Source organism: Punica granatum, chromosome 1 (genome assembly GCF_007655135.1).
Source record: "Punica granatum isolate Tunisia-2019 chromosome 1, ASM765513v2, whole genome shotgun sequence".
Lineage (NCBI taxonomy): Eukaryota > Viridiplantae > Streptophyta > Magnoliopsida > Myrtales > Lythraceae > Punica > Punica granatum.
Window position 1 is genome coordinate 12,681,169 of NC_045127.1, and position 7,754 is coordinate 12,688,922.

The window sequence follows — 7,754 nt, forward strand, 5'->3', positions numbered from 1 at the left end:
TAAGCCGGAAGACATTCCGCGCAAAATCAATGAGATGGAATCGATCTCATTTAAAAAGTTATTTTTCTGTCAAAAATCATGGTAGTAAGTGATTGGCCCAATATGCCCCAAGAATATTAATTTGGTTCCTTATAATGCAATGTCCCATGGGGATCACGGAGCAAAAAGGTCATTCCCGGTGAGAATCACTCCAAAGGTGCATCAAAATACTAATTGTGGTCACAAAATAAACTATCCCTAATTCACTGTAAGGGATGTCTCAATTTTATCAAAAATAAAATAAAATTGTTAGGCTTAGTTGAAACAAAACAACTTAGCTCGATGGGAGTGGGACCGATGTATCTCCGGTGGGATGAGCTCGTCCTTCAAAAACTCATTAGCAAGCGAAACTTTTCACCATTCCACGTAAGCTATTCCTGCAAATTCGGGACTTAATCCCCAACAGAATCTGCAATGACATTATCATCAGTCCTAAGTGGTGTCGTGATTTACCACTAGCACGGTGATCTAATAGTTAAGTATCAAACGCTTCAATTGAACATCACGAGTTCGAACCTCACTGAAAATATAGAGCTCGCCACTATGTGGGTGTATTATGGGATAGCGGTGGCCGGTCCATAATACTTGGTCCAGTGGGCCATGGACTTAATTCACTAGTGTGTTGGTGGAGCTGCGGTGACCAAGTTGGGCTAAAGTCTCAACGAGTTATGGCGAAAAGAACATTCAATGGCGGTTAGGTTCCCATAGTTGGGGCAGCCACAGCGGGCTAATAACCCGACCTATCCTTTTATTCGGCCAAAAAAGAAGAAGAAAAAAAGTGGTGTCGTGATTTTGCAGGCTGAACCATTCAGAATTTGACAAGGGAATGCTTGATTTATGTTTCCAAGCAAAGCTTGCTCTCAGCAAAATTGGTCAACGTCATCCCCCATGATCACAGAATCAAATCTCATCGGAAACTTTATTAGAATCTCAAGGTTGGAGAAGACTTAGGTTCAAGACGAGGAGCGGAGGGGGTTCCTGCTTCGGCTTCAATGCAGCTTCGACGTCCAGTCTCGGAATTCCATGCTTGGGATTTAGCCTCACTTTCCTGTTATAATCATTGTATCTCATCAGGAAAATTGTGGGAAGTCAGCCGATTTGAGCGACCTGTTGTGCCATTTTCCATATACAGCGCCAATGTTGGGACCTAGAAAATCGGTCTTAACCACGAATATTTCATGTGCATGTTGTTGATGATGATTCCACAATTACAAATCACGAACACCTCGAACACCTGTAAAAGGGGAGATCGGGAGTGGTGTATCAATTTTTCTCTTCGATGCTCAGGTCAGATTGAATCTTATGTGTTCAGAAAGAGTGCAAAATTGCCAATTAGCCCCAACCCTAAGCATAAATCACATATCTATAGGAGAGTTCAGGGATGAAATGTATTATTACCTTTAGAGATATTCCCCGAATTACCTGCTTATCATATCTCGGTAAAATGGAAAGTATATCCGGGAATACTTAATGATAAGTAATCTACTCAATTTCAGTCAATAGACTTCCCTTGATAGATTTGAGCCAGCGTTACTCTTCATCGTAATGGGCTCCGCTAAGGCTCACCATGCCCTTCTAGGCTTCACTGAATATAGTCGGGCTTTATGGGCCTAATTGGGTCACAGACTCACGAGGATGTGACTTCAGTACGACAAAATGTACTCATAACGGGTGAACTTTATCTTGCAATGTAAAGCAGATTTGAAATTCACTGAAGGCACATTATAGTCAGCTATAACTGACATTTGTATGAGAATTATGAAGCCAACAAGCTAAAAATACTTGGTGGGCTCATCGAATAAAGAAAGCTGCCTAATGTGGGATGGGCCCACCTGAATGAAAACAACATTTATTATTATTATTATTACAAATTTAGTACAATAAAATAAAATTTTTAATAACTAATAAAAGGACACCGGTATTCTTACCACAAGTATTGAATTCAAAATCTCTTTACTATCAAGCGACAACATATGGCGATTACATTACACTCTCTTTGACAGCTATATAGAGATCAAATTATATTCTCTGTTTGCACTAGTGTATTTTTCAATTAAAAGGGAAGTCCGTGGGTCTAGTACAATGAAATATAAATTTAATAGCTAATAAATGGATATGGATAATCTCACTTGGTATCGAACTTGAAACATTTTGATTACCAAGTGAGAGCGTGTACTATTTCATTACACTCTCATTTGATTTGTTTGTACTAGTTTATTTTTCAATTAAAAGTGAGGTTTGTGAGTCTAGTATAGTGAAATATAAATGTAATAGCTAATAAATCAGCATGGTCCGGTCAAACCCTGAATCCATAAAACCGGCCGATTTCTCAAGAGAAACCCCTAAAACCGGCAGTTCAATCGGTTCTCTCATGGGCTCTTTCCTATTGTGTTAAATCAGAAAAATTGAAGGTTTCGTTGTCATTCCTGACAGAACCGAAACTTTGAGAATGAGCGTTCTTGTATACATACTTGGCTTTTGCTTATAAACTATATACATGCAGAGCTCTGCAATTGCATGCCTATAGTGAATTAATTGACCATTGCATATAAACCCCATACTGCAGCGAGGAACGTTGTCAGTATGTCATACAATTCCGTCATTTCTATGACCTCGGATCCAATATCTGAGACCTCCCTGCATAATACTCCGTCGTTTCTATGATCCCAAGATCCAATATCCCGAACAATCGTATATGCCAACTCCTCCGAGCTTACTGCATCACCATCTAAATTATATGTTTCAGCAAAACACTCGAATCATGCTTCTAACATTCCATCCAGATATATCACACGCGAATCATACTTCTATCTTTCCATCCAGAGACATCACCCTCGAAGCATCCATCCAGAGATATAAATTATAGGCTACTTGGTAAAGTATAAACAGAGGATATCCATTACTGGCTAACTGGGGCTTCTCCATATATATATGTATATGTCAACACTCGAATCATGCTTCTAACTTTCCATCTAGAGATATCACCCTCAAGTCATGCCTCTAACTTTCCATCCAAATATATCAATTATAGGCTAATTTGTAAAGTCTAAGAACTCCCAAGTTCCGAACTAATCATTTTTTGGATATTATATTTCCATGTAATTAACCATTTCTTGAAAAAGTAAAAGTACACTTAAAATTTTAGTAATTTTTAAAGTACCTATGTTAATCCTAAATATACTTAATTCGAAATACCAGAACTCTCATTTTTAACATAGGAATACTATTTAAAATATGTTTCGTTGATTATAGTACTATTTTTTCCATCTATACATAAATATATCACTATACATAAAAAAGAGATGTTTAAAAAATCATTACCACTCGATGAATTGCAAATTATAAATATATAAAGGCTAAGTAGCGCGAGGATAGATGTCACATATGCTCAAAACGCAAATCACAACTCATTGCTTTTTCAAATATCTTATTCTCCATGTAATAATCACTTCTTGGAAATGACTAGGAGTTTTAGAAATTTTAAAAATTACCATAGTTCCCATATTATTAAAGATACTCTTTCTGTTACAACACATGCTCGTTAGCCTAGTACAACATAATAAAAACCGTAATAACTAATAAAGGGTACGAGTATTTTTATAATGAGTATCAAATTTGAAATCTCTTGGTTACCATTCTAATTGACAAAAAAAAAATCATTCTAAACAAATCGTTTGACAATAAGTACGTGGATAAGGTTTTTATTTGACAAACTTTCCTCCTCAATTTCAATGTCAAAAACATGCAAGCTTGCAATTTTAAAAGTAAATATACAAATAACTGTACCTCTAATCTAATAATAAACGTAGATAATATTTCAAACTTCAGATATAAGTAGTTAATATTTTTTATAGTAGAACATTTGTTGCAAAAAAATGCCGTATTATTACCTCTATGCTTTTCGATAAAAAAACATAAATTATCACAAAAAGTACTAGACATATGAGAAAATTGAATTTTTGGGAAATGTTAATTATGCTTATTGCATATTGCCAGTGACAAAATTTAATTTTCTTTCCAACTCTTATACTTGAAGTAGATAAGACTATATAGTTTTTATATAGAATTAAACAATTAAGTACATTAAAATAGAGTATTCGCAAGTATGTTGTTTCTAATTTAAAGATATTATATTGCATATATATAAATATACACTAAGAAATATAATTCTCAAATATAATGTGACAAATTATACTTAATCTCTCACATTGTTTTATCTGATTAATCAACCAAGGCAAATTTTAGTGGATTCATCAGTTATCAATTTTCATTTACAATTTTAGGTAGCGCAATGTTGGGAACTATATTTTGATAATTCTCCTCTCTCTAAATTCTTTGAATTGTTTGATTTTATTAATCTTAGTAAAACTATGAAACTTATTGTAATATTATAAATCGCTAATAACTTAACATGGAAGGCTCTTCTTGACACTTCTTTTTCCTTCTAAATGGTACGACAAAGACTTTCTATTTAATAGAAATCAAATAGGAAAAATAACCATATATCTAAATATTAGCATTAAAAAATAACCGATTGTTATAAATTTAGTTTGGTTCAAGCGGTTCGATACTTGTCTCTTTTCAGCAAGGTCTCTGTCTCGAGTTCTGTGATTGAAAAAAAATTCATATTGTGAAAGTTTTACCCCCTTAGTGGTATCCTTTAGTAGAACTAGATCAGTTGGGACCCGCCGAACTTCTGCATACCAAGGTACATATCGAAAAAAATAACCAATTGTTCTATTTTATTAATTTTGTGTGAAAAATAAAAAGAAGAAATATGAAAAAAAAGTCCAATTTGATAGCTTTATTTATTAATCTGGGGTGAAAATTAAAAAGAAACAAATGATTTGCTTCCTTCTTTCGTGTAACAATTATAGTACTGTCTCAGTGTCTCTCTCTATAAAAAAGAAAAATTCATTTTTATTTTCTTGTAAAACCCAATAATCCTAAATTACATCTGCCCCTTCACTCTCTTCTTTCCAGTAGAGGCGCGGCCCCTGTTCGTCCTCCATAAAAACCAGCCGACCCCGTCATTCAATTCCAATCGCCATTTTCCCTCCTTCACCCAATGGGACACACCCAGCCCCTTCCCTGGAGAATCCATCAATGCTCGCTGCAAAGAGACCCAGTGATTTAGCCATCAATCGATGCTCCACTGAGCACCCATCTTTCTGCTGGTGGAACCCTCCCGCCTTCACTCGCAACTGTTCATCTGAAGCACAGCCATTGACAGTCCTACAATATCCACAAAAGGACACTCCATTCGGTGCCCAAGCCTATATACCAGAGAACTACCACGTGCTGCTCTGCTTGGCCGCCCATCCTAAGAGGACATAGCCAAAGCTATACACCCAGTCCCAGAGTCAGACCCCAAATTCACCACTTATTATTTGCAGTAAATCCCCTTGACTAATTTTCAGCGGAGGAACCATAAAGTCTTGTGTCCTTCCGTATAGAGTTGCCCCCTGTTTTGCTATATTAATCTAGAGATCGTTGAATTCTGTGAATATTGCTTGTTATGTTCGCGCTTGCCGTGAGGTGAATCTCGGAGGAGAGAGTGGGGCGGCTATGGATAGAAGCTCCAGAGCGGTGTGCCAGGCAAATGGGTGTGGAGCGCTGCAAACGGTGGAAGTAAAGAGAAAAGGATTGAAACCGTGCAATTCCATATCTTTTTAGACGATCATCTTTTTGTAAAATTGTGCCTTCCATGCAAGTTTGCTCAAGAGAACCGTTATATTCTCTAACTCAAGGCCGCATATCCTCTGACATGTAATGTATTTTGCTCCATAATGAAGGGATTTAAAGTTTTTGTCTATCATGGGATGAGTATTGTATTATTAGAAGTTTGATGATTTTCTCTTTGTGAATGTGCCCAAGGTCCCGTTGAGAAGGCCGTCACCCCGCCACCTGCTACAAAGGGAAAGAAGGGCCTGACCTGTGATGAAGGTTAATTTTAACTTTTATGTTAAGTGTCTTTGTTGGTTATCATCTTCTTAAATTAATATGTTTTGCTTTGCATTTGTTCATCCTCTGTTGTTTCTGGAACATGCTTCTTCCCTCCTGTATGTCTTTGTAGTGCCATACTTTTGTCATCGAGATAGTATGTTGTCCATAGTTCGAAACAAAAAAATGTACATGCTTATTTTAAGGGGGTCAGTCTAATACTACGACAGTCGGCACCAATCCATTTCATTTAGTTCGATTTTCGCTGAGCCTATAAATGAGGGTCACTCTATTGCCTGACAACTATTCCATGAAATGCAGTGGTGAAATCTTCGTTCTTTCATGTGATATTGTGCTGCCCATAACAATTTTCAATTGTTGATAGAATTAGAACTAGATTGTGGCTCCCATGTTGTGTGACAGATACCTGGTCCAAAACAGAGCAATCTGGAAAAAGAGCGAACAAATAATCTCCCCCTCAAAGCCCAAGAAATAGCCTTGAAAGGATTGTTTCTTCTTCTGCTTAGGGTCCCATACAATTAATTGATGGGTCCTGGAAAAATCATCATTGAATGGAATGAAGAAAGTGGAGATGGACACACACTGCGTCAACTTTAAGTATGTATAATCAAATGCTTCTGACATTATGTCGCTTTTTGTTCCTCGGTTAACATTGCACATTCGTGGTATCAATCCAAAGGTGCATGAACAATTCTAGCTTTGCATTTTTTTTTCTTTATAAGTTTCCATTGTATCCTTTCCTAGAAATTCTTAGGGAAAGCATTGATTGCTGTCGATTGAGTGAAAGAATATTAAGGAGTTTATAAGGTTTTTCTGCCTTGTTAGGATATACGATATTATGTGGATGACCCCATAGACTAGCATAGAAGTATTTGCACCATCAGCTTTTAGGATAACTCTACCCTTCTTAAGAATCGGTAAATAATTCAAATGATATAACTCCTCAAAAAGCTGCCACATAGTTCGGATCATGTACAGTTTTTCTCAATACTTGCTAGAGCGATTGAGATATTTTTACGGCCAAACTGGCAGGAGGTGGTTATTGAAGAAAGAGAAAACGGGACGAAAATAATAAGCACTGGAGTAAATTGTTAATAGCAAAAATTTGGTGAAGATGTGTTCTCACTTCATTAATTTGACTGATATTCATTATAATTATAAAATATTAGCCAGTTACACCTGCATTGCGTGGGATTTAATTATTATCAAAGAGTTATTTTCATATATATTATATGTTATTCAACTTGTTGCTTGAAATTTGAAAATATCAATTAATTTATGTTATCAGAATACTTTCAAGCAACGTCCAAGTTGTTCTATTTGCATAAATTAATCTAAGTCATATTAAAAGAATATTAAATACATCATATTGAGTTAGCTCTATAAAATAAAATTTTGAAGAGTTTTGTCTAACATGATGCTTGTAGGGGAGAAAAAGAAAACGAGGAATATGAAAGAAACCCTACTATAATCACATTGGCCAATTTCAGTGTAGTCCAAAAAATATTAGAAACAAAAAGCAGGAAAAACTCATCGTAGTTTGTGGATTATCAATTTGATGGCCTATTTAATAATTATTCGTATTGATTTAATCCTAAGTGCAAGTAAGTGAGGAGTGGAATAATGAAGAGCTGAGGATTTGTGATTTTAGAATATGTGGCGATTAATGAATACTAGTTTGGCTATTATATATTATAAAACTTAAAATATATCGAAAAGTGAGGTTAGTTCTAATGTTGAGTTTTTTAAAT

At 35.7% G+C, this 7,754-nt stretch overlaps 1 long non-coding RNA gene across 1 annotated transcript; it reads left to right on the plus strand.

Annotated features, from left to right (window-relative positions):
* Positions 1–4,995: 4,995 nt before the first annotated feature.
* Positions 4,996–6,260, plus strand: LOC116192491. The gene is made up of 2 exons (XR_004154090.1): positions 4,996–5,808; positions 5,917–6,260. It is a non-coding gene; the product is annotated as an uncharacterized LOC116192491 (long non-coding RNA).
* The last annotated feature ends 1,494 nt before the right edge of the window (positions 6,261–7,754 follow it).